Source organism: Nothobranchius furzeri, chromosome 17 (assembly GCF_043380555.1).
Source record: "Nothobranchius furzeri strain GRZ-AD chromosome 17, NfurGRZ-RIMD1, whole genome shotgun sequence".
Lineage (NCBI taxonomy): Eukaryota > Metazoa > Chordata > Actinopteri > Cyprinodontiformes > Nothobranchiidae > Nothobranchius > Nothobranchius furzeri.
In genome coordinates, this window is record NC_091757.1 from 47,437,495 (window position 1) to 47,465,383 (window position 27,889).

The window sequence follows — 27,889 nt, forward strand, 5'->3', positions numbered from 1 at the left end:
TCAGACATAGCCAGGCACGAGGAAATAGACAGGGAGGGCATCACGTCGGCTTAGAACTGCAATTAACTACAGTGAGACACAGTCGCTTGAAGCCTGAATAAGAAACCGGGGGAAATAAATGTGACGGCACTCTCTTCAATTTTACAGTCCATGTATTCATGGTTCTAAGTCTGATATGTCATTAGAGCAGCTGCTCTTCAAGTGGGAGGAAATCAGAAGGGGATGTACTCGTTCCTGTTCTGCAGTTCTGCAAGGAAAATATATTAACCGTTTGTAGGTAAAAAAAAATTGACTTTTGATGGACCAGAACATGGAGCGGCACGCTTTCATACACTTTGGATGTATTTTAATCTGTCAAAGGTTACAAGTGTGCATGGACTGAATTAGCAGCCTCATCTGAGCTCTATCTAGTTTACAAATAGCACAGAGAACATGGTTTCCCTAACCAAGACCCATTTCTATACTGAAGATTATGTCCACTATATATTCTGATATCTTTATTGTTATTGATGGATTTATAGATTCCCTTTCATAAAAAAAATGGCTTTTCAATAATTTTCTGCTCCTTTTATCTTCTCACAAGGTATGAGCTTAAGCTGAATCAATGGTTAAACTAAACTTAAACCCTAACTAAACACTTTAGAGTTCCCATAGTCTGGTCAGCCACAGATGTCTGGCCACAACCCATTGAAACAGCCTAATTAGGTGGCAGTTTCTGTGGTTGTCCGTCAAACTGTTTCCACATGCAACTGAACAGCGCTGGAACCAATCAAAGCAACAAACAGCGTGACGTTTTCATCACTACAAATCTGTTAATGAAAAATGTTGTTTTAATTTAAGGACATAGGTACCTCTATCTGCTCATGTCTCAAATAAAAGCCCATCTAAATCGTTCAAAGTCCAAAACTGTTTCAAATTAGCGTTGTCCCTGAGCAGACACCATCTTTGTAGTTTTTCTTCATCCGAGCTCTAGTGCTAATCCTGTTCAGCAAATGTAGATTGCTGTGATGGGCAAGACACAAAACTGGTCCAATGGTAGACCTACTGAGGTAATACATACTTTACCAAAACTTTTTCTACATAAGTATGATGACTATGCATAAATATAAAAAGATCAAATTTGCCACAATACTCCCAATATACCCATGTTACAGATGTTCTCATAATGTAGGGATTTATGCATTTATTGAATAGTTTGCTGGTTTTGTCCTGATACTTATCAAGATGTTTGGGTTCTATAATTAATTTTTTTATTTACTTTTGGTTGTGATTAAATAAAGAAACCTTTTTCAGAATGTTTGTTTTTTTCTGCTTAGAATAAATCTGTCTTTCTAAGTAGTTTCATAAGTCTGAATAGTGGTCACAAAGGCACGTTATGGTCCTTTGTATTTTTCCAACCGACTATTTGTAGGCGTTTTAAACAATTATTTGGATGTTTACTAAAACTTTAAATAAACATCTGTCTGGGAAAGCAAAAAGAAAAAAAAGGTCTGTGTGGAAAAATATGTTTTTAAGCCATAAATGCAGTACCTGATTTGTTATTTGAGCTCTTCTTCTTTTTTTTTCTGTTTTTCAAATCAAATCAAATCAACTTTATTTTTATAGCACTTTTCATACAAAAAATGCAACTCAAAGTGCTTCACAGGTTAAAATGGCCCCATAGATCCCATATTCCCATCCCAGCCGCCCTCCCCAAGCATAAAACAATTGACTATTATGGTTCCCCTCCCGCACCCAACTTCCAAGGTGGACATACAATCACCCACACACTCGCACACGCAAACACACACACACACACACACACACACACACACACGCACGCACGCACACACACACACACACACACACACACACACACACACACACACACACACACACACACACACACACACACACAGACACACACACACACACACACGCACGCACGCACGCACGCACGCGCGCACACACACAAACACACACACACAAACACACACACACACACACGCACGCGCGCGCGCGCATGAACAACAGAGGAAACAATAGGCTGAGTTCAGATGGGTCAGGTAATGAACGACACATCATCAGCGGAGCCATGTGCCCTGACAGCAACAAATCCACGGCAGCAGCCAAGACACCGGCCCATGACGCCCAGGGGGGGAGAGGGCGGAAACCCCCACCACTGCACGGGCACTACCCGCTGACCACCGGCCCCAAGGCAGAGGGCTCCGCAGAGGAAACACTGGAGGATTAAAATATATAACTGTAAAATAACAAAAGCTAATATGGATAAAAAGTAACTGATAAAAAGTGATTATAAAGATAGTAAAAGAAAACATAATCATGTAAAAACACTAAGATGTAAATAAAATGATAAAATTAATTAAAAGATATATATATATATATATATATATATATATATATATATAAATAAAAACAGTACAATGACAGACGATTCAGTTAAACAGAATAGATAAATAGTAATCAGTTAAAAGCTAAGCTAAAAAGGTGGGTCTTGAGCCTATTCTTAAAAGCCTGGACATTCCCTTCGGCCCTGAGGTCCTCCGGCAGCCCGTTCCAAAGGCGAGGGCCGTAGAACTTGAAGGATGCCTCGCCGTTTTTGACCTTTGCCCTTAGAGGATTTTGATTTGACAGAACGTGGAAGTGGTTCTGCAGTACAGACACACACACACACACACACACACACACACTCACACACACACACACACGCGCACACACACACACACACACACACACACACGTGCGCACACACACACACACACACACACACACACACACACACACACACACACACACACACACACACACACACACACACAGACACACACACACACACACACACACACACACCGTTGCACTCGTTTGTCTATAACAGCATTTTGAGGGGAATTTGACAACGATTAGTCATCACTCAATACAAGGCGGAGTTTTATTGCTCTTGAATAAATTCTGTTCATGGCAGCTTTAGATGAATCGGAGAAAAACGTAGTATACCATCTATTTCCACTGAAAGGTAGAAACAAAAGGAAAGAATCAACTTCCACCAGTATTGATTACCTGTTGAAAGATTACTCTCATGTAAATATGAATAGTGAGAGGGGCTGTTGGCCAGAAAACATCCAAGAGTTATAAAATAGACTACACTATCGCTTTTGGGAACCGTGTGCAATTTAGTGATTTGATTTGATGTGCAGATTCTCAAGTATTGAGTGTTTTAAGTGTGAAAAGCTCCAGTAAACCTTTCCTAGAATAAAATCTGTAAACTTGGCAGGCCTACCTTGGCAGATCAGCATAAGCCGTGAGCTAATGAGTTTGTATCAGCTAAGCAACTTTCTCTCTGTCCTCATTATACATTTTCATCAACCTGCCAATTGATTGGATCTGCTGCTGCTTCACAAACACAGCCAAGATAAATAAATGTGGGGTAATTAACACTCACAGCCGGCTCGCTTGTTTCCAAGGACTCTATATACAGTTACAGCAGAGGGTGAACTTGACCATCATGTGTATGAGTGCAATTTTCTTAATCAGGAGCTGCATCCTACTTCTGTAAAAAAAAAAAAAAAAAAAAAAACTTGGCCCCAAACAGACAGCCCTGTGTAGGTTCACAACTAATATGTTACTCGTGCACCAACAGAGACGTGCAACGCTAATGGAGCCATTTTTTCAAACGAGATTCTCCATCTTCTGATTGCTGTTGTTTTACAGTGATTGTTTCATGACTCATTCTTTGGTACCTCTTCATAAATCAGCAGCCTTTTCATATGTCAGAAGTCTATTCTAAACTCAGGCAGCCGTCTCCGTAAGCTTTTTATGCTAGAGGTTTATCCCATAATGTGTTATAATGGTGCCCTGGTATTATCCAAGAATGGCATATATTCCTCCAAAGCAGTGAAGAGTTATGGAAATATATTGCTGTGGGCTATTGTGGTTGTCTCACTGGTGCTAAGCCCATTTATCATGATAGTGTGACACCTGAGGGAAGATGCTCTCTGGGAGATTCCAACACAAACACTCATGCACGGTACTGACTACACACACGTTCGTGCACACAGGCGAGCATGAAGGATACGCCTGCGCCTGAATGACACGGGGGCCAGAATCACACCCAGCAGGTATGTGCAAGTCCTTACAGAGTCATGAGTGTTGGCACAGATGTCCATGTTGTACTTTGGATTTAAAATAGAAAAAAAAAGACACTCAAGTATATGTGCAAAGGATTTACACACAGCATAGGCAACAAGATCAAAATGAATACCTAAAAAGGAAACAGCAACCAAGAATTACTTAAAAATGTGGTTCACTCATTTATTCAGCACATTTGCCTGGTGTCTAGTAATAATTAATGCCTTGCAAGTAAAAAGAAAGCACCAATGCATCTGTTTCAGGAAGTAGAAGTGAGCCACATCACAGCCCCCATCCAAACAAACATCCCATCTCCAAAGCCGATCTTCATCCGCATACGTCACACGTCACGTGATCAGGAAGCAGAATATTCATGTGTTGGGAGGTCGTTTTGGGGCGCTGCTGTGACAAAAAGCAAGACGCGAACCAGAAAAGCTTCTGCCGATCGCAAATCGAAAACGGATTATGAAAGAACGGATAATGCTAGAAGCGCGCAGATTCTTCCTGATGTAAGAAGTGAGTCTGCTCTTTGTTTTGGTAGTTTTGGCATTGACATCATCATAGAGCACAATGTTCTGTTTTAAAATCACTCAAAAAAACGCCGGCAGCGAGAGGATTTTCTGATCAGGAAACGGCCGGCAGTTAATGAGTTAACCAGTTCCTGATCTCTTCTATTGCCATGATTGTCTTGGTTGTACTCACAGACCAGGCTCTCCATCCGGTCTGATTAGTCAAGTCCGCCCCCTAGTGGAACACCCCAGTACTACGTGCAGAGCAGTGCTATGCAGCAACCTGCTGCCTGTGCCAACATGAGGTCAAACAGCAAGTATATCACTGCCCTAAGATGTCTGCACAAAGTTTGTGTGCAACTTGTATCTGTAAACACTTTTTTGGGTGGAGGAGTTGTTACCTTTTAAGTTTGCATCTAAGCATGTTTATTTTTTTTAAAAGAGACATTGTATACTTGGACCTGGAGCAGTAGTGACCAATCCAGATGCTCAAGGGCCCCCATGTTACTCTAACACCTGATTTTAATCAGTGTGGGATAAACAGGATTCTGCAGACAGCCATTGAGTCTGGTGTGTTGGAGCAGGAAAACGACTAAAACATGCTGGATGGTGGCCCTCCACGATCAGCATTGGACACTCCTGTCTTTTGTAGACAAAACAAAAGGTTGAAACACATCAACAGCAAGAATAAGAACATTTCCTAGTTCTATACAGAGTTAATGTAATGGTCTTGCTGATGTAGATAGATTATATGTAAAGATGTTCCCTTTCACTTCCTCCAGGAGGATTCATTGATTTATTTGTTACAAACCTTTATTTTTTAAGCCTTATTTATTGGCAGCAGTCCTGAAATGAGTATCGACCCCCTGAATCAGCTGAACATTCACCTTTATGTTTAAACATAAAAATGGGATTATCACAGTGAAAAGAGAATTTCAGCCCCAACTTGCTCAGTGCAGTTTTATCTGAGTAAACTGCAAAGGAGGAAAACCACTCTCATTCCCCATTCACAGGCCTGTCTTATCATGTAGAACCAGACAAGCTGCTTGTTGAATAAACCTCACCTCCTAAAAGAGGAAGACTTTTAGGAGAATATTGTTTTGCGGTCTTGGTGCGCTGCTTGAGCAGAACTATCATCTCCAGCTGATTATATGAATAAAAAAATCTGACATTAAAACAGACAGACGCCATCTTTCCTGAGACAAAGGAACAACACTGATAAAAATGTTTGATTTTTATTCATGTGGTCAATATTTCTTTTGTACAGTAATTAAAAAAGAGCAGCAATTATGCTGCATTTGTCTTAGAGCACCTAATGATGTTTAACTTTTCCTGCTGAAGTAAACAAACAGAAATAAAAGCCAATTAAACTACAATAATGTTTCTAGATTTCTCCTCCTTTATGCTTGTGCTGACATTTAAAACTTCTGTAAAACAAATTGCTGATCATTTCCTTTAATAACAATAACCAGAATCATTGATTAGACTCAAAACAGAGACAGTCTATTGATTTTGTCATCTGCTGAGACTAAGTGATTATTGCTATTTTCTTGTGTAGCTCTTAATGTAACCGCTTGAGACCATCCTGTTGATGATACTTCTTTGTTGTTCTTATTAATTTCTCCAGTTTTAAAGGTGTGGATCAATGAAAGCCCTTTTTTAAAAATAATTATTTCTGATTATAATCGGTCACTCTTTTTCATGCAGGCTTAACATGAAAAAGTCTCCTACACCTATTCCCTGCATTAGCTTTTGAGAGAAAATAAACTGTGAAAATCTAGAATTAGAAAAGCCTGATAGATCTACGTCACATTGTCAGTTAACCTTCATGGACTCACTCATTTTGGCTCCGCGGCAGTGAAGGCTGTTGTTGTTTTAGCATTCAGGAATCAGCAGAGACCGTCTCCATTAGTAGGAGCTAGCCATTAGCATAGCTACTGCGCCACACAGCAGAACTCCTTCTTGTGTTATTTGTGGAGATAAAACATCAATGTTTGAAACAGAGTCAGTGGTGGAGTTGCATTGCTGTTAGCCAATCAGAGGCAAGATTTCCAAATATCAAGTTGTCTGTAGCTCAGCTCTGGCCTAACCTCTATTCTCGACCTGCACCCTACGGTCTTCAGCGAAGTGCACTTGCAGGAAGTGCGCAGTAAGGCCCCATAGTACACAAGTGCTTATAATTGCCAAATTGGGACAGTGAGCACTGCGTCATCAACTACAACACATCCCGGTCGCTGTTTGTGCTGCTTTTGACAAATTTTCTATTAACAACTTTCTGGACATGGAATTTAAATTAATTGTGTTCACATTAACCCTTAGTCTAAACCAAATAAGAGCCTGAATAAATATTGGTAATCATCTTAAAACGAACTTTCATTTGAAAATGTACATTTTCAGAGAAGGCCCATGGGCCGTTGTTCCGCATTCTTCTCAAAATTCCCAAGCAGCAATGGATTATGGGTAGTACACTTCATCTAAGCCCACATCGATACGAACTTGGGTGAAGTGTGGATCAAGGATGCAGAAGCAAAAAGACCCCTAAACCAGAGATGGAGTCACCATGGTGAGTGTATCTCGCTAGTTTTGCCAAGTCAGGTTTATTAGCCCATTTCATACACAACACGGTAGCCCAATGTGCTTCACATAGTTAAAACAATCACAGAATTAAATGTAACATCATGTTAGGTCAAATAAAATCAAGGAGCATTGATTCAGAACATAGTACACAAAAATAAAGGAGAATTCAGTAAAAATTTTACTAAAAATTATAATACAACAATTAAGCAGCACACACTAGGCATACATACCAAAAACATATAGAATAAATTTAACAATATAGATAAAAACCTAGTAGACCACAGATAGGTTAATGGAAGGCAGCATAAAAAAGTTTGGTTTTTAATCTGGATTTAAAAATGGAAATGGTGGGAGAGGTCTTAATGTCTGCTGGAAGACAGTTCCAGAGACGGACCATAGCAGCCAAAGGCAGACTCTCCGTGCTTGGCGCGGGCTCTGAGTTGTACCAATTGGTATTTTTCTGCTGACCTGAGTGATTTTGAAGGGCAATACTTTTCAAACATCTCTGTTATATACAGCGGTCCTTGGCCATTTAATGATTTAAAGCAAGTAAAAGAACTTTATGAGTTACTGGTAGTTGTCGACCCCACCTACTGGTTACTCCCATATTGCAGTGCTCGGAAGTGTCGCGTTAATTATGGGGGGCGTGCACAAACGACACTTCAACGCAAGTAATGCAAGGCAGCCATTTTAAACATGCGTTCGTGTCAACAAACAGCAAGTATATCACGGCCCTTAGAGACCAAAAGGATGTCCAGGAAGTTCCCTAGTTTTCCAGCAGCAACTTTAGAGCAGCACATCTGAATGTCAAAGAAAATCCCTGGAATTCCATGTACAGAAGATGCAAAATGTGTGTGTGTGTGTTTGTGTGTGATAAATTCAGACTGAATGCATATTAGTATTGTCATATTTGCATGGTGGCGCAGTTGTCAGAACTGTTGCCTCGCAGCACGAAGGTCGCAGGTTCGAAACTCGGCTGCGTGGAGTTGCGTGTTCTCCCCATGCATGCGTGGGTTTCCTCCGGGTACTCAGGTTTCCCCCACAGATCACAACATGCCCTATAGGTTATAAACTGTAAGTCGCTTTGGATAAATGCGTCTGCCAAATAAATAAACATAAACATAAACATAAATAATTTCTCCTTGCTATGAATTAAACAAAAGCCACAGACAGAAATGTGTTCATCTCTGTAAAAATGTCGGCATAAACTGTTACAGCTAACTGACACTAAGATGTAAACTGAACAAAGCATGGACACCATTTACAGAGAAACATCTTGTTGTGAGTGGCCATTCATTTAGCAATAACAGGTTTTGAGAACTTCTGAGCAGAGTGTGAATCAGACCAGAATAAGGGTTTAAAACGACAGAATAACAAGTGTGAAAATACATTTTATGTTTGCTGCAAGACTTTTCGTCATCTAGCATGGCAGATGGGATTGAAACATGTCAGGGTCCATGAACACTGCATTGTTATCAAATCATTACTTTTCTTTACAGGGATAAACAGCTAATTGAAAAGTAAATGTATTTGATTTCATGCCAGAGTTCCCACGGTGGAAACATGATACTGACTGTAAAACACCATGTTGACACATTCTGTCTTGTTGACATCAATAATAATTTATCTACTCTCTCACCATAATAGAAAAGTAGGAATTTAAAGGCACCAAAGAGGATGAGAGATACAAATGGAGGGCCTGACCTGCCAAAATTGTTCTCTGTCTATTCTTCACAGAGGATGGAAGCATTGGCATGGCTGGCCAGGCAATGAAAGAAGAGGCTCATGCATGGCAAATCTCTTTAAAAAGTCTACGATATTCAGCTTAAGCAGAGTGTGACCACAATCATCAGTGTTGGCTGACATGCTGCGCTGACCTTTACTTACATCACCTGCCATCACCTCACCATAAACCACAGATTTATGGCTTCATTGAATGCCAGGCTCCTAAAAATCTTGTCTCCATCTTCTCTTTGTCATCCTGTCCTCTCTTTTGCTGTCTTTTTTTTCTTTTCACATCCTCAACATGTCAACTTTTTGCCCCCCAACTCTTTGCAAGCTTGATGGTTAACTGTGGAGAAGGTCAGAGTCATTAGTGGTAATAGATGATGTAGATTAAAAGGCTACACTTGAAACATAAATTAAAATATAACTCAACAGCATCATCAGACTGAAGCATGCTGGTGTCAGTGTGCATCTGTCGTTTATCTTGTAAGGGTCCTATATCATGCAAAATCAACTTTTCGGAACCCAAAGCGGTTTTTGGCTTCACACATGCATTTTCCTGCCCCAGCTTTAGCTCAGCTAAGCCATTGCAAACCGCTGGATGGGGCATGGTTGCATCATCATGCCCTGCTCCTCCCCATCCAGGTAGTTTCAAATCTGTATCTCTTCTCCCCTGGACTGTAAACACTAACCCCTAGTCTCTCAAAGTAGCTAGCAGTGAGTTTAATCTCCACAGTTGTGAAGTGATTTCTTTCTTATCTACTCTGTCTAGAACCAAAAAAAGAAAAAAAATGTCTGTAAAAGAGCCCTGTTCAGTCTTACAGAAGAAGCATTTAAATAGCAGAAATGGTTTGATTATATCTTCAGGAGCTCTCAAAAACTGAGCCAGAATGTAACCATGATTTCACAGCTGCTTGTTAAACCATCGCCAGGATGTGGATTTTTAGGTGTACTACTTCTTCAAACTGAAATCCAGTATTAAAACCACCCAGTGGAAAGGTCAGAGTTGTGAGTACAAACAAAATGCTAGCCACTAGCCATTAGCTGATAGTTATAAAGTTATAGAAGTTATAAAGGTGCAGTGGGGTGCTGTCAGTCACTGAAGCAGCGCTCCCTTCTGAGTCCATTTGGCAATCCCTCCTTTTTGCATTTTTTCAAACAGGACGTGCGGGTGGAGGAAGATTCTAGATGGGGGGTTGACTTACTCTTTAATCTCTCATTTTACAGTAAAAACAAAGTAGATTTTTTCTGCCTTTGGGGGAGTAGGACTTTCATTTTGCAAAGAGTCACAGCTGAAAGAAACATGTTTAGACAACTGAACAGGTCTCTCAAATTTCAGGGAAGTGCCAAAAGTACTCCAGGTTTAAAACAGAAGATCAACTGAATAGTTGAATAGGACTGAATAGGAGCAGGGCATGATGATTGGGGGTTAGGTTTAGGGTTAAGAGTTTCTGGGGCCTACAGAGTCCGTTCTCCTTGATAAGATAATTTTTTTTATGTTTAGTAGGAGGAAATGTGAGTTAATCTGGGTCTTGAAGTGACTTAGACAGTCAGAGGTTTCAATGAATCCCTAGTTCTTTTTTTAATGGGAAAATACTGTAAATCTCAGTATTATCTGCAAAGCATTGGAACTTTATTTTATTCTCTTGGAGGAAGGATCCTAATGGCAACATGAGAACAAAAAAGGGCCAAGGACTGAACCCTGAGGAACTCAAAATGTCAGAGGTGCTGCAGAATATTTGAATAAAAAGCATAGTGCTTAGCAGTTAACGTGCATTTTAAATGCAAATCTTAACATATTTTTTGAAGCTTTGGTTTTCAGTTATTGTGAATGTACAGAGACTTTGTTGATTCATTGCTGAGTCAATCAACTGATTTTACAAGTTGAAAAGCCCTTTTGTCTTTCACCTGCAGATGCAGCTGACCTTCAATAAATGTTTATGTTTTGGAGGGAGAAAAATAATAATAGCATAAAACTTTAAAGAGAACCAATTCAAATGAATTTGCTAATGCAATTGCTCTGGGCACAGCTCCATGTCGGTGAGTGATCACTTAATGGGATGTTTGTTTGTTCACCCAGATGTTGAATGATGTTGGTTAAAACTCTGGAACACACAGTTCATAAAAAAAACAGAACCTTCTTTTTTTCCCCTTTTTAATGTAAAAATGCCACCAAATGAGATTAAAAGATGTGATTAGTCAATGTTTAATTTAATTTTATTTTTTTTTCATGTTTTCTGCCATCGAGGCATGCACTATGGAAATAACATGTTACCAGCAAATTCACAGAAAGGTTATTGTTGCCTCTAGACCTTTCTAAACACCCTGATGCCATTTTTAATTGAAATTGACACATGTTCTTCCTTTCTTTCAGGCAGCGCTTTCATAAATAACCTTGATTAATGACAGACAAAGACAGCGTGCTATTACATGCCTATTGATTCTGAATCTCCAACATCAGGCAGGCTTCAGAATCCCCAATTAAAACTAATTTACAGTAATTAGCAGTGATGGAAGATCCGACATTGGAGAAGGGATGAACACTGAGTGGTTTCAAGGACAATCAGTGACATTTATTATTTTTCTGTTTTTGTGAAGAAAAACAAAACAATTTATGTTTCTGGGAATGCTTGGAGTGCTGGGAATTTTTACCCTTTGTCCTAATAGATTTAGTACAAAGATGGACAAAAGATACATTTGTGTATATATGAGCAAATTCTCTTTATAAACATGGGTCCAATTCCTGAGGTTTTAGGTTTCGATGTCAGGAGGAATTGTACAGAATTTCAGAGGAATAAATGAAAAGACTCATAAAAATTGAATACATTTCTTAAGGAGATGCTTTTTCTCCCCCCTATTGTTTTATAAAGTCAAGATTGCAAACATAACGACAAGTGCTGGTCATAAAATTAGAATATCATGACAAAGTTGATTTATTTCAGTAATTCAATTCAAAAAGTGGAACTTCAATATTAGATTAATTCATCACACACAGACTGATATTTTTCATATGTTTATTTCTTTTCATTTTAATGATTATAACTGACCATGAATAAAAATCTATCATTCAGTATCTCAGAATATTAGAACATCAATTAAGACCAACGCAAAAAAACAAAAACAAAAACAAATTTTTTTTTTTTTGAAATCCTGGCCAACTGAAATGTATGAACATAAAAAGTACAAGCATGTACTGCACTCAATATTTAGTTGGGGCTCCCTTGGCCTGGATTACTGCAGCATTTCAACGTGGCATGGAGTCGATCAGTATGTGGCACTGCTCAGGTGTTATGAGAGTCAGTGTTGCTCTGATAGTGGCCTTCAGCTCTTCTGAATTGTTGGGTCTGGCGTATTGCATCTTCCTCCATTCAATACCCCATAGATTTTCTATGAGGTAAAGGTCATTAGAGTTTGCTGGTCAATTAAACGCAAGGATACTATGGCCCTTAAACCAGGTACTGGTAGCGTGCTGTAAAGTACTTGAGGGGTTGTAGACCCTAGAAGGCGCTTAATCAAAAACAGATCATTTACAATTGGAATTAGGTCTACTGTATTGGAAAAAATTCACACTGTGATTTTTCTCTAACCCTGTGATATATATATATATATATATATATATATATATATATATATATATATATATATATATATATATATTGACATATTATAAAAGATAAGACATTTTGGTACCAGCAAAGTCACTTGGTACCACTTAGCCAGAAGAAATGGCTGATTAAAAATCAATGAAGAGGGATCAATAATGATGGTATAAGGTTTGATAACTTTGGAACTGTGTGCAGGTGCCAAGTCCTGTTGAAAAATTTAATCTGTATCCATAAAATTGGTCAGGAAGCATGAAGTGCTCTAAAACGTCCTGGCCGATGGCTGCATTGACCTTGGACTTCAGAAAATAAAATGGACCAACACCAGCAGATGATATGGCACCCCAAATCATCACTGATTATGGAAACTTTATACTGGACATCAAGCAATGCAGTCCACTCATTGTGAATCTCCCCGGCATTTTTGAATGAGTTTTGTTTCACAATCCTCTCCAGGGTGTGGTTATCTCTACTGCTTGTGCACTAACTTTCTACCACATCTTGACCTTCCCTTTGCCTCTCTCTTAATGTGCTTCGACACAGAGCTCTGTGAACAGCCAGCCTCTTTAGCAATGATCTTTTGTGTCTTGCCCTTTTTTTTTGCATTGGTCTTAAATGATATTCTAATATTCTGAGATGCTGTTTTGGGGATTTACATTAGTTGTCAGTTATTATCATCAACATTAAAAGAAAAAAAATATTTGTAATGAATGAATCTAATATACAAGTTTCACTTATTGAATGGAATTACTGAAATAAAGCAATTTTGACATATTTGATTCTTATGACCAGCACCTGTATAGTTACTTTCTTGTTAACTGAAATTAGAAGTAAAATAGAAATGTAAACAATGCTTAAATGTGTCAACTCAGCAGTCAGTAGATTTTTGTAGTGAATATAATTTTGTTGCGTTTCCGTGAGTTTTTGGACACTTGTGCTAATTCTAAATGCCTAAATGAAAAGAGCATTTCTTAATTGCGGATTACATTTTTCATTTTGCATCTGAAAAAAGAACTGAAAACTGAGGAACCAAAAACCTGTCAAGTGCTCTTGGATGAAAAGTTAAAGGGCAGGCTCACTAACTAACCATTTTTTACTCATTGTTTTTGAAAATAAATATTCACTGTGAGTTTCAAAGGCTGACTGTGGAAATATCTTCCTACATTAGCTTCTGATAAAAAATAGACAGAAAAACACTCAGTTAAAAAAAAACTGACAGATTTACATCACACTGTCACTTAAAATTCATGGACTCACCCATCTTGACTCATGAAAGGAAAAATTGTTGTTTTAGCATCCAGGGAACAGCGGAGAATGTCTCAACTAGTAGAAGCTAGCATTAGCATTAACAACACCACAACAGAACTCCTCCAGGTTGGTGTTATTTGTAGAGATAAAACATCAGCTTTGCAAAGCAACTGGAGTCGCTGGTAGAGTTGTGTTGCTGTTATCCAGTCAGAGGCGAAATATCATAATGTCAGGAAATAAGACCCCAAATCATGCCGTCTGAAGCTCAGCTCTGATGTGGCTCGCTTCTACTTCCTGAAACAGAAGTACTTTGATCAGCTGTAAATCTGTGTTAGAAGCGCTTAACAAATACATTTGGTATGACATGGTATGAAACAGGCACACCAGAGTTTTTCCCCAGAGAACGACTTTTAAACGCACTGATTCCTACTAGAGATCACTGCAACTGTAGTAAAATAATGCATAAAATTCACTTTTAAATGTCATCAAAAAGCAAGTCCTGTCACGATGTGGGATGTTTAGAACCCAAAATGCAGATTACCCAGGATGACACGAGGCAGAAGATGGTGTAAAGTAAAAATCCTTTTATTTGATGAATGAAACAAAAAATAAATCCAGGCAGCGAGCCTAAAGTCCAGAAGTCCAGAGCACAGTTTACCCAAAGCTCACTTAGAGCACAACAAACCAGGAGATCAAAAAACTCACAAGGAGCACGAAGAATAAGAGACAAAGCTCAGACAGAGCACTAACAACCGCTGACAGAAATACAACAAACACACTGACAGCAACACACACACACACACACACACACACACACACACACACACACACACACTGAGCAGGGGACTGAGAGGCTGGGGGCTACAAGGACACAGAATGTGAATGAAGACCTGGAGGGGCTGGGGAGGAATGAGATGACACGGGACCTGGGAGGAATAATTTTACAGGTTACAACATAAGACACATAACTGAGACGAAGACAAGGACACATGAGGGCGCTATGAGACACAAAAGGGAATCTAGAGAGGGATGGAGGACACCAGGAGGCACAAAAAGGAGGGAAAGGACGCAGACCATGACAAGTCCAGCCCCTTACCCCCAAATTCCACTACCTCCGCTCCGCTGCGCTCCGCTCCGACACGGACGCCGGAGCAAAATCGGTCCCGTTCTAGTCAATCAGAGCAATTCCACTACTGCGGCCGTGCTCCGGCAGTGCGGCGCCGTGCGGCGCCCTCTGTTCCGACGTCCGGCAAAAATAGAATCGATCCTATTTTTGCCGGACGCCGGAGCACCTCCGCAGTAAAAGGACAGAAATCACAACGGCCCAACAGGAAAAGGAGCAAGCACATCTTCCGTTTTTCACAATAAATCGCTAAACAAAAGGCGTTTTTTGTTTCATATGCACAGGTTTAACAACTTTAACAACTATCAATGGCGGCTGAAGTTTAAATGCACAAAAATAAGCCATAAATACAGTTGCCACTATCAAAGTAGTCACACTTTGTTGATCCAAACACTGCTGATCTCTCAACACAATGATGGGCAGATTAAACAGCTCATTTCCGATGCTTCTCCCGCACAACGGGTGTTTGGATCTAACTTCCGCGTTTATTGCTCGGATTGTATCGCAAGATCTCGAAAATCCCGCGCATGCTTGTTTGCCCCCCTCAGGTCTCCGCACCGGAGCGGAGCCGTTGTAGAGCGGGTACCAGTAAAATTGAGTTCGGAAGCGAGCGGCTGCGGAAGGCGGGGGCGGACCGGAGCGGAGCGGAGCGGAGGTAGTGGAATTTGGGGGTTAGTCACCTCAAAAACCCATAAAATTATATTTACCTTTGTGTTTTATAGACCTCCAGCAAGACCCTGAAGCATGACATGCAATGCATATTATGCATTGTGTTTTTTATTCTTTTAATTTGTTTTACAGGTTTTCCAAACGTATTATTAACGGACACCCCAGCTCGGTTTCAACAACAAATTTACCCCATCCATGAAAATAAATAAATAAATAAAAAGAAAGTTTGAATCAAAACGTATTTTTGCTCCAGCACTGCAGAGCCACATGGACACAGTTACTGCAGTGGAGCATCAGCCTGAATGACTGAATTTAGACGGGTGTTTCCTGAGCAACTCTACAGGTGGGCATTACCGACTTGAATTTGATTCTGGAAGCCATGATTAGGCTGTGTGCTTAAGTGACACGTGTCCCTTTTATCCAATCAGGCAGCAGGTGTGCTGACATGTTCTGAACCGTCTGTAGGGGGTTTGCTGCTCATGCTGGGAGACGTGCAAAGGGAGCAAGAGAGAACCACAGAAGGCGACAAATGTTGGGTGTCGAGCCATTTTGCTTCTGTTTTGTTTCAAAAAGCAACACTGTGAAAGTGAAGAGGATTCGATCAGGAGTGATATGTATGTATGTTTTGGTTTGCAAATGTAGTCAGTCTCATGTGATTTTTTTATTTTGTAGAAAATAAAACCTATAACATTTTTTCTATAACTAACAAACTCAAATTGTACTCTGTGGTGACACCAAAACTTCCCTTCTATTCTATTCTATTCTATTCTAGAATATGGAGATTATGCCATATCCCCCTCTTACAGAGTATAATATGTTCTTTATCAGGTTCATTGATGATCATAACCTCTTTGGGCTCTATGCCTTTAGCTGCTTCATCGGTTTGTCCTCCAATTAGGGAACGCTCGGGCTCAAAGGGTTAAGTGTCCAACTTTCTTTGATCATTAAAGTGCAAGAAACTTGAAAATATAGAAGTACAACACACACACACACACACACACACACACACACACACACACACACACACACACACACACACACACACACACAATGTGCAGTGATTATTGTAAATCATAAATCATACCAGTGAGGTCAAATTTACATAAATCATTGGATAATGATGATCATAATTAAATCCTGTCAAAGCCAGATGACTGTTTTCCAACTTTCTCTCTCTTTCTGTTTCTCTATTAAACTCCCTCCCTCCCTTCGGCAGATTGTGTTGCTTTATAAATTAGACACATTATTCCTTTGATACAGGAGCAGATCTTTGGATTATAATGAAATTCTTGCTGGACAGTGATAAATACATAACACGATAGGAATTAATCTCCATTTAAGGGATTGCCTCTGATTCATTAATCTAATTACTGCATATTCTACAAAATATCATCGTCTTGATCTGTCTCGGTCTGGTTTTTGCCTTCTTTCTCTCTTTATGTGCCGTGTCTCCATTCATCATCACACACCCCGTCCTCACCAGAATTATGGATCCGTGTGTGATAAACACAGGAATAAAGGCTGTTAGATGTTAAATAAATTTTGTATATTATCAGATTAAATGTCATATCAACTCAAATCTGCCTTTAATGTAGTCTGAAACCCCAAATGAGCAGCGGTGAAGGTAGATAACACCACCATGTCATTGACTTACACAGAAATTAAGACAAATGCAGAAATCTGGAGGTCTCTTTCAAAAAAAGGTTGACTTGATGATTTATTTATTTCAACTTGGTGCACATTAATCAAAAGTCATCCAAGACTCCAGGACGCCCCAAGGATGTAGCTTTGAAAATCCTGTGATTATTCCTTTTTATTTGATTAGCTTTGACTTTTATTTTGGAGCAGATTGCAAGCTTTTCCTGACTCGCTACGCTGACAAGATGATCGTCTTTGATTTTACGTCTTTCTTCTTGATGTTTAAAGACTGGTCCCAGCAATGCAAATAATAGTGGGAAAGCCAGAAGTTGTTGTGATTGTAAAACAAAATTATAAATGGTTGCAGTTTGGTAGAAGGTAGTAATAACTTTACATGTGAATTAAATCGAATGAAATTGAGTTCATTTTTGTTTAAATGTCTAAAAAAACATGATGATGTTGTAAAATTCATGTTGTTAATCTGTTGATAAGATTTTGAGACATTTTGGAAACAGTTGGCTTTAAAAGGGTGTAACGTCATGAAGTGGCCTGATTTTGAGATTAATCAATCAATCAATCAATCAAAGCTTTATTTATAAAGTGCCTTCCGCAACCCTGTCAGGAAGCCCAAGGCGCTTAACATGGTACAGCAGAAGTACAAATATAGTGAATAAATCAAAAATAAAAGCAATTCAGAAATAAAAGCAATACAAATTACAAAAAAAGGTGAAACATTCTAGTACAGGACAGATGGGTAAAACAAGGAATAGAGTGAGCCAATGAAAACTGTGAAAGAAATTCAACGTAAAAGAGGGCCGAATCAAACAAGTTCAGGAAAAGCCAAGCGGAGAAGGTGGGTTTTTAGGCGACTCTTAAAGGCTGGCAGAGATGGGGACAGCCTAACTGAGGGTGGCAACTGGTTCCAGAGAGACAGTGCTAGGACTGAGAAAGCCCGGTCCCCGCGAGTACGACACCTAGAACGAGGGACAGCGAGCAGGCCTTGGTCAGAGGAGCGCAGAGCGCGTGATGGGGAATGTCTGTTCAGGAGTGTGGCCAGATAGGGGGGGAGCACCACCCTGGAAGAAATTGTAAACAAATATTAAGTCATCTAACCCTGGCTATGTCACGTTATATTGTATTTTCCCTTGAAAGGAGTCTTGCGTCTGCACGGTCTCTTTAATCATAGCCTTCATCAGGGGGACCGCAGCTTCATCAGATAATAAAGATGAACAGTAGCATTCCTTTCCCCAAGGCCCTTCACAAGAGAACTGTTTTAGATAAATCTTTATTCCCAGAAGAAAGAAGATTTCAAAATTAAAGTAATCATTTTATAATTCAAAATAATCATTGAAGAAAGACGATTTTATGATTAAAAATCATTACGTATTGCCACGTATATGTATATAAGCAATGAGATGTTCAGGAATCTGTATTCAATGATGTTTTAGTATGTTTACTAGATGAGGTCATCACCATCTGCTCACACACCAGACAAGAAGTAAGGTTAAAATTAAAAACGCATGACGCATAACTAACTTTGTCCCTAGACTCAGAGACTCTGCGTCTCAGAGTGTGTGTTTCTGAGATTCTTGGTAAGTTTGGTAATAGATAACAGCGGGTATATAAACCAGCCGCTCTGCTTTCTCGTCAGTCGGGAGAGAAAGCTGGAGACTGGCCATCTCTTAGCAGATCTCTAGCTCAGAAAGATTTTGACACGCTGTCAAAACCTTAAACCTTTTTCGCACCTGCGAAGCTGAACAACAAGATAGTTTTCCTGCAGAACAAAGCTGATTTTGCAAAACTCCTTCAGAGTTATTTTAAGATGCGTGGTTTCAATCCATCTGTCGTGACCTAAGACACATCTCTGGGACTGAAAGGACGGCACCTCGGTACTCTACAGCCCTCCGGTGCCAGCGGTCATCCAACCACTCTGACTTTCGGATCCACCAAGAGGGTGCCTCTACAGTAATGTAGACACACAGATAGCATCTGTATGCAGTTTGATAAATAACAGCTTATAGCTTATCTGCAAACAAAATTCTTTTATCCAGAACGCAACTCTCTGAAGATACGGAGATTCTGATTCATCATCTCATTTTACACAACGTTTTCAGACACCCATCTTTTAGTTTTATCCACTCACAGGATAATAGTTTAAACCATTTGTCAAGTCTTAATTGTTTGTAAAATAAATTCTTATTTGTTTGCAAACACTGACTGGTTCTTGAATCATAAACAAAGTGTGAACGATCCCTTAATAATTAAAATAATCCTAGAACCTTCTAATTAATCATCCTAAGACCAAGCAAGGTGGTATTCTATAATTAATTGAGTATTGCAGCTATTGGTCACAAGTAATGAGAATAGAAATAAATAGCTTTTAAAGCAACTTATTTAGCTCACATTACTCTACTATTTTCCATTACAAGGGTCATATTATGTAAAACTTTCCTTTTCCATCTTTTTGTGTTGCCATATAGGTCTTTACTTCCTCTATAAATACTCCAAACATGAAAAAAAATATCCATCTATCCATTTTCTGTTAGTGTTTGGTTTTGGAAATTTTGTGCCTAAAACAAGTTGTTTCAAAACGTTCTCATTTATGATGTCACAAATGGGGAAAGTAGAATAGAGCTACCTCTCAGGTGCAAGAGAAAACTGCAACTGAAGAAGCAGCAGCTCCAATCTGAACCCCTCCCATCAAACGTTCTCAGCCTATAGCAGCCAATGAGGGGATGGGTGGGCGTGGCCAGCTCTAGCTTGCTTTCTTAAAGTGACAGAGCCCTCAAAAGGCTCATTCTGGAAGGTACTGAAACTGTAAAGAGTAAAACTGCTGAAGTCTCGTTGTTAAAAAACATGTTTTGTGTCAACCAAATAACTAATATCCCTTAAGAAAAAAAAGTTATAAAATTCCCCCTTAAATGTTATTGTTAAAGAGCAGAAGTTGTGGATCACTGAAAACCTATTTTTTAAATATGATTTCTGATTATAAATGGTCACTGTGAGTTTTTCCTGCAGGCTGAACATGGAAATAATTTTCTTTACCTATCTCCTGCATGAGCTTCTCCAAATCCAAAGTTATTTCTAAAGCACATTTTAAAACAGCATTGGAGCTGACCAAAGTGCTGAACAGCATACAAAAAATTAATATAAAACATAGTCAATAAAACTATTAAAACAAGAACAGGAATACACACTAAAACAGCTCCTGAAAGAAAATGGATGATGAAACTCTAGGATCCGAAAAGCCTGACAGATCTACGTCACACTGTCACTTAACATTCATGAACTCACTCATCTTGACATATGACGAGGAAGGCTGTTGTTGATTTAGTGTCCAGCAAACAGCAGAGAACATCTTGGCAGGTAGAAACTAACTGTTAGCATTAGCAACTCCACCACACAGCGGAACTCCTCCAGGCTTGTGTTATTTGTAGATATTAAACATCCACATTGCAAAGCAAACAGAGTCATTGGTAGAGTTGCTCTGCTTTTATCCAATCTGCGGTGAGATGTCTGAATATCAGGAAATAAGAGTCCAAATATTGATGTTTGAAGCTACCTTCTCCCCCAGCTTCCTGAAGCAGGCGCAGCTGAGCTTTTCCTCCTCAGAGTACGATTTACATCATTCCTACAAGAGACCGCTGCAAATGTATTGGTTGAACAAGTGAACCACATATTTAAATCAAAATAGATGGTGGTCTTTTAAAAACATTATAGGCGTTAAATGCAAAATCAATCAAAGCATGAAACCTGTGATTTTGGTGAAGTCTTAGCTTAAATAAAAAGGTTTTAAGCAGCATTATTGTACCTTAATCTAACATAATTTTGACTAAAAGTTAAGAAAATATAAGAAAAAAATTTAGCTAATAAGACAAAAACATATTTTCCTGTAAGAATTCAAATAATGAAAATACTCAAAATAAAACGTTTTTCTCGATGCTGCTGTTTACTTCTTTCAACCACGATTATTACTCTTTAATGGTTGTCAGTTTTTTTAGAGGAAATACAAGAATGTGCTAAAATATTCAGAGAAAGTAACTTGATTTAATGGTTTGTGTTGAATATTCTTGAATATTGAAGTCAGATGTTTTAGAACTTCTAGTCTGCTTGAAGGACTCCTGCTATGCAGTTGTGAAAGAAGTAATTGTGACATAAAGATTGAAATTGTGTGTGTGTGTGTGTGTGTGTGTGTGTGTGTGTGTGTGTGTGTGTGTGTGTGTGTGTGTGTGTGTGTGCATGATGGTGGTGACAGGAGCTTTTTCATTATTTAGTTCCCTTTGTAGAGGTTTTCCTCAACAAAAGAAGTGCAAAATACCTGCAGAGGCCAGTGGAGTCCACTAAAGATTGACAGCTGGAGTTGAGTTTGACACTTGCAGCTGCCTGGAGGATTTCTCGGGTTCTTGCATTTCCACCGTTTATTCATTTCTACTTTGGTGCAGGAGTCTTGTTGTGGAGCTGAAATTATTTAGTGCTCTCTAATGCTCCTTAATGCCTTTCATATGAACACCAGGAAAGCAGTGAAACATGAAGGAACATTTCATATCAAAGCATGTAAATGTTTTTGCGTTTTTAGATTAAATGAAGCTGGTTAATGAGAAAACTGGCACAAGTGTTATGAAAGAAATACTAGTGATGATGGTCTGACACACACACACACACACACACACACACACGCACACACGCACGCACGCACGCACGCACGCACACACACACACACACACAATTTTAAATTTATTCTATTACTCCTTATATTTTTTTAATTTAATGATGATTAAAAATAGAAAAATAAATAATCATATGAACCTGATAAGTTACAAAAAAGTGAAATCTGGTTCCATTAATCAACCTTATTTAGGTAAGAAAAAGGCACAAATGTAAAGTAGAATCTTTGCTGCTCACTGTTACGACTAAGACTTATGACTAGATTTCAAATGGTCGCTACTGTGTGAGATTTAGTAAGAGGAAATCTCAACACTGAGCAAAAACATGACTGTTTTTTAAGTTCCAATTTAGTCTAGCTAAAGTTTAGAAGAAATTTGGACAAAAAGATTTTTTGTCTTACATAGGTTTTGTGTAAAAGTAACAAATAACTGCATTTTAACCTCTGTTCAGACAAAAATCTCACATTCCTGCAGGACTGCATCTATATTGAGGCCAACTCTGCTCAAATCTGCAGAATTCCATTTCAGTAGTCACACTGCTCTATAAATCCTAACATCAGCGTCAATGTTGCAATACATGGCATTTAGAAGAGAAATACTACCATAAATGGCTAAATTTGGCATTTCTTTTGCATCTACGGTTATGGTCTGACAGTAATTTCTGAAGAGATGACCATGTAGCGCAAAACTAGTAAAGGTTAGTTAGGTGATTAAATATTTACATAACTCGCCCTTTAGGTATGGACATTAAAGGTGTTTTAAGACAGCAGTATGGACTTTGGTCTTGGCTGCTCTTGGGCCAGCTGCTAGAAAACCTTTTGAAATATGAAAATAAATACAAACTAAAGTAGAAATTTCTGAAAAAAAAAATCAAAATTTTTATTTTTTAGACACGTGTTTAACAGTGGGATTTTTGTGGATTTGGAGAAGGCGTTTGACCGCGTCCCTCGGGGGGCCCTGTGGGGATACTCCGGGTGTATGGGGTACCAGGCCCTCTGATATGGGCTGTTAGGTCCCTGTATGACCGGTGTCAGAGCTTGGTCCGCAAAGTCGGACTCGTTCCCAGTGAGAGTTGGACTCCGCCAAGGCTGCCCTTTGTCACAGATTCTGTTCATAACCTTTATGGACAGGATTTCTAGGCACAGCCAAGGTTTGCAGGGCATCTGTTTTGGTGGCCTGAGGATCAGGTATCTGCTTTTTGCAGATGTTGTCGTCCTGTTGGCTTCAACAGAACGTGATCTTCAGCTTTCGCTGGAGCGGTTCGCAGCCGAGTGTGAAGGAGCTGGGATGAGAATCAGCTCCTCTAAATCTGAGACCATGATCTTGATTCAGAAAAGGGTAGAACGGCTTCTCCGGGTCAGGGAGGAGGTCCTGCCCCAAGTGGAGGAGTTTAAGTATCTCGGGGTCTTGTTCAAGAGTGAGGGAAAACTGGAGTGTGAGATCGATAGGTGGATTGGTCCTGCATCTGCTGTGATGCGGGTGTTGTACCGGTCTGTCGTGGTGAAGAGAGAGCTGAGTCAGAAGGTGAAGCTCTCAATTTACCGGTCGATCTATGTTCCTACCCTCACCTATGGTCATGAGCTTTGGGTAGTGACCGAAGAACGAGATTGCGGATACAAGAAAGGAGTTTTCTCCAAAGAGTGGCTGGGCTCTCCCTTAGAGATGGGGTGAGAAGCTCAGTCATTCGGGAGGGGCTCGGAGTAGACCCGCTGCTCCTCCACATCCAGAGGAGCCAGTTGAGGTGGCTCGGGCATCTGGTCAGGATGCCTCCTGGACGCCTCCCTGATGAGGTTTTCTGGGCACGTCCAACTGGGAGGAGACCTAAAGGTAGACCCAGGACACGGTGGAGGGACTGTGTTTCTCACCTGGCCAGGGAACACCTTGGGATTCCTCCGGAAGAGCTGGCCCAAGTGGCTGGGGAGAGAGAAGTCTGGGCCTCTCGCTTTAGGCTACTGCCCCCACGACCCGACTCCGGATAAGCAGATAAAAATGGAAATGGATGGAATGGATTACAAAACATTAATTATAATCTAATTGGCTTCAAGGAGATTCTGGTCCACCATTTGGCACCGAAGGAGGGGAAAGGAGTGAGCTACCAACACTGTTTACAGTGTTGATGGTGTGCTGCTGACCTCTGGGCATGGTGGATTGGTGGACAGAGTACTTTGAAGACCTCTTCAATCCCACTGGCACCTCTTCCATTGAGGAAGTGGAGCCTGGGGACTTTGGGTTGAGCTCCAATCTCTGGTACGGATGTTGTGAAAAAGTTCGGTGGCAAGGAGATCCACCCAGGGTTCATTAAGGCGTGTAAAGCACAAGACTATTTGTCCAGGATAGGTAGTCCTCCTCATGGTGCGTAGAGCGCCATGTTCTCTCCAATTTCCTAGAGTTTTGTTTTAAGGCTCGTAAATGAGAATTAAACCAGGGAGCCAACTTCATGTCCCTAATTGCCTTGTTTTTTAAAGGGGCAACATAATCTAATGCCACACGTAAAGAGGAATTAACATGATGAAGTAAGGCATCAATTTGTGAGGGGCTAGAACTGAAAATATTGCCCTCTGCTACATGCCTCTGAGATGCTGAGGACAGTAAAGATGGAACAGTTGATTTAAAAGATGCAACTGCGTTGTCAGAGACAGACTATAGTGAACTTTACTTTCATGTCTCGAGAACTCAGTTATAAAAAACTCAAAGGTTATCAGAAAGTGGTCCGAGAGGACTGGATTATGTGGAAAGATCGTTATTTCCTCACACTCTATGCCATAAGAAAGCACAAGGTCTAATGTATGATGGCAGGAGTGGGTAGAGCTATGTATTCTTTGAGTAAAACGAACCGAGTCTAAGATATTACTAAAGGCTACATTGAAGCTATCATTTTCAATGTCCACATGAATATTAAAATCCCCCACTACAATGACCTTATCAGTATTTAGCACCAAATCAGGTAAACAATCAGAGATCTGATCCAAAAACTCAGAGTAAGAGCCTGGTGGACGATATAAAACTACAAACAAGAATGGTTTTACAGTTTTGCAATCTGGATTAGGAAAACTAAGAATAAGATGTTCGAACGAACTCTAGCTATTAATTGGTAAGGGACTGATTAATAAGTCCGAATGAAAAATGGTTGCTACTCCTCCTCCTCGCCCTGTACTTCGAGCAATATGATGATTTAAATAATTTGAAGGAGTCGACTTGTTTAAGCTAACATAGTCCTCTTGCTGCAGCCAGGATTCTGTGAGAGAGAGCAAAGAGATCTGATTATCACAAATCAAGTCATCAACTAACAGTCTTAGAAAAAATGGATCTAATGTTCAACAACCCACACTTAATTTTTCTAGTTTTCTGCTCAGTTGAATTTGTTCTAATATTTATGAGATTTCCATGATTTGCTTTATTAAGCCTGATATTAAATCTGTGTGATTTTGGCCGTGGGCAGGACACTGTCTCTATGGGGTAGTGGGTGGGTAACAGTACAGAAGCTGAAGAGGGGTGTGTTAAACTACGACTCTGCTTCCTGGTCTGGACCCTTGGTTGTCATGGAGGACTAATAAAACTGGCCATGTTCCTAGAAAGAAGAGCTGCTCCATCCAAAGAGGGATGGATGCCGTCTCTCCGCATCAGACCAGGTTTTCCCCAAAAAGTTTTCCAATTATCAATGTAGCCCACGTTGTTTTCAGGACACCACCTAGACAACCAGCGGTTGAAGGACAGCATGCGGCTAAACATGTCGTCACTGGTCCGATCAGGCAGGGGGCCAGAGAAAATTACGGAGTCCGACATTGTTTTGGCAAACTTGCACACTGAAGCAACATTAATTTTAGTGACCTCCGACTGGCGTAACCGGGTGTCATTACCGCCAGCGTGAATAACAATCTTACTGTATTTACGCTTATCCTTAGCCAGCAGTTTCAGATAAGATTTAATGTTGCCTGCTCTGGTCCCAGGTAAACATTTAACTATGGTTGCTGGAGCCTCTAATGCCATGTTTCTGACTATGGAGCTGCCAATGATCAGAGTCGGCTTGTCAGTGGGTGCATCACTGAGCGGGGAAAATCTATTAGAAACGTGGACGGGTTGGTGGTGGCCCACGGGCTGGGTTCTATGTTTCCTGCGTACCGTCACCCAGCCGGCCTGAGGTCCCGGCTGCTCGGGTCACAGGAGGATGTTTCATCCAGGTGACACCTTGGCTGGCAGAGAAGACGAAGGTGTGCTGACGGTCCAGTCCAGAGTTGACCTCGGTACACGTTTCTGGAGCGTTCGGCAGATGTGCTTTCTCAAGTTTAAATTAACTCAGAAATCAAAGACTCTGGGACGAGTCTGTGTTAGCTGGTTTGCATTTCTGCTATTCTGTCTGGCTTGACAGAAATAGCGTGGGGGGAGAAGGAGCCGGCGGGGCTCCGTTCCCCGTTGGCGTTTGTACCGCACGTCCTCTCTCTTTCGTTCTCAATCTCGTTCTAACTAACTTACCAAAAACCACTTCTCTTCCCAAAGCAAACGTGTGCGTCATAGCAAATGTGTTTTGGAGTTACTGTGAATCCTGACCTGTGTGAGCGAGTGTGAAGGTCATCGCTAAACATCTCCCAAAACATTATTTAATTAAGTATTGATTCATTATAGTTCATTATGATTACCCAAAGCATAATAATCATTCATTTGATTAAAATACATTTATAATGAGCAAAGTGATGAAATGATTATTTAGCATTAATACACAAAGAAAGCATAAGACTCTTTTATTATGACTAGATTGTGTGAGAATTCCTTCTTCTGGAGCTGCAGGTGCTAGATGTTGTGAAATTCTTCAGACTTGCTGTCGGCTCAGGTCTTAATCTGTGGGTGAAAGTTGCTGGTGACCCAGCTTTGACCCAGCCGGGCAAATACGACCTTTGGCACAGAAAAACCCATACTTCCTCACGTTACAGCGAGCCCCAAACACCAAAAAGCTACACATGGTGCAACACCGAAAACAGGAAACGCCTTACCGCCAGGTGCAGCCAATAAGACACTGCCAAGGCTGCCTTTTGTCATTGATTCTGTTCAGAACTTTTATGGACAGGATATCTAGGTGCAGCCAAGGTGTTGATGGGATTTGTTTCGGTGATCTCTGCTTATTACGGTCCTGTTGGCTTCATCAGAACATGATCGTCAGCTCCCATTGGAGCAGTTCACAACCAAGTCTGAAGCAGCCGGGACGAGAATCAGCACCTTCAAATCCGAGACCACGGTCTTGAGTCAAAAAAGGGTAGAATGCCTTCTCTGGGTCAATCAAAGGTCCTGCCCCAAGTGGAAGCATTTAAATTGTATGGTTTTAGTGTTTATATGTTTTAGATGTTGTTCTGTCTCACTTTTTGCAGCCCCCCGTACACACACATACAAATATCCATCTGGACACACCCCTGTGTGTTCTTGAGCAACATGGTACTTTTAAAACTAAGTGTTCCAATGTGCAAATTTCTAAAAAACACAAAGATCTCCCTGAATAATGTCTTTCAGATGGCTCCTAACAATATTAGCCTTCTGTTATATTAGAGGATTTGATGAGTAAATACTCTCAAACACAAACAAAAGAAAGTGAATGATCTTTGAAGCATCTGAGTCTGTCTTACAGCCTCAGCTGCTCCCACAATGGTAAATAATATCTATAAAAAATGAAATGCTTAAAAAAATGACTGTTATCATAAGGCTTTGGTGTGTATTTGGTCACGTCATTGGATTCTATTCTTCCAAGCAGCCCAGTACTTGTGTAAAAACACAGTTATCCACAGTACCGGTAGAAGTAATGCAATCACTTCAATGCTCCTTTTGTCGTTGCTAGGTGACGTGTGGTTTCTGTCCAGCTGCAGTGTTGTAGAGCATCTCAGCATGATGATGTCATAACAGAAAGTGTTTCACATGATCACTTCCTCTAGTTCAAGAGAAGAAGTTCCAGCACGGTGCAAGTTTGATGCACGGGTCTAATCCTCTCTGTTTTTAAGGAAACAATGCAGGGAGCAGCCTGACCGAAGT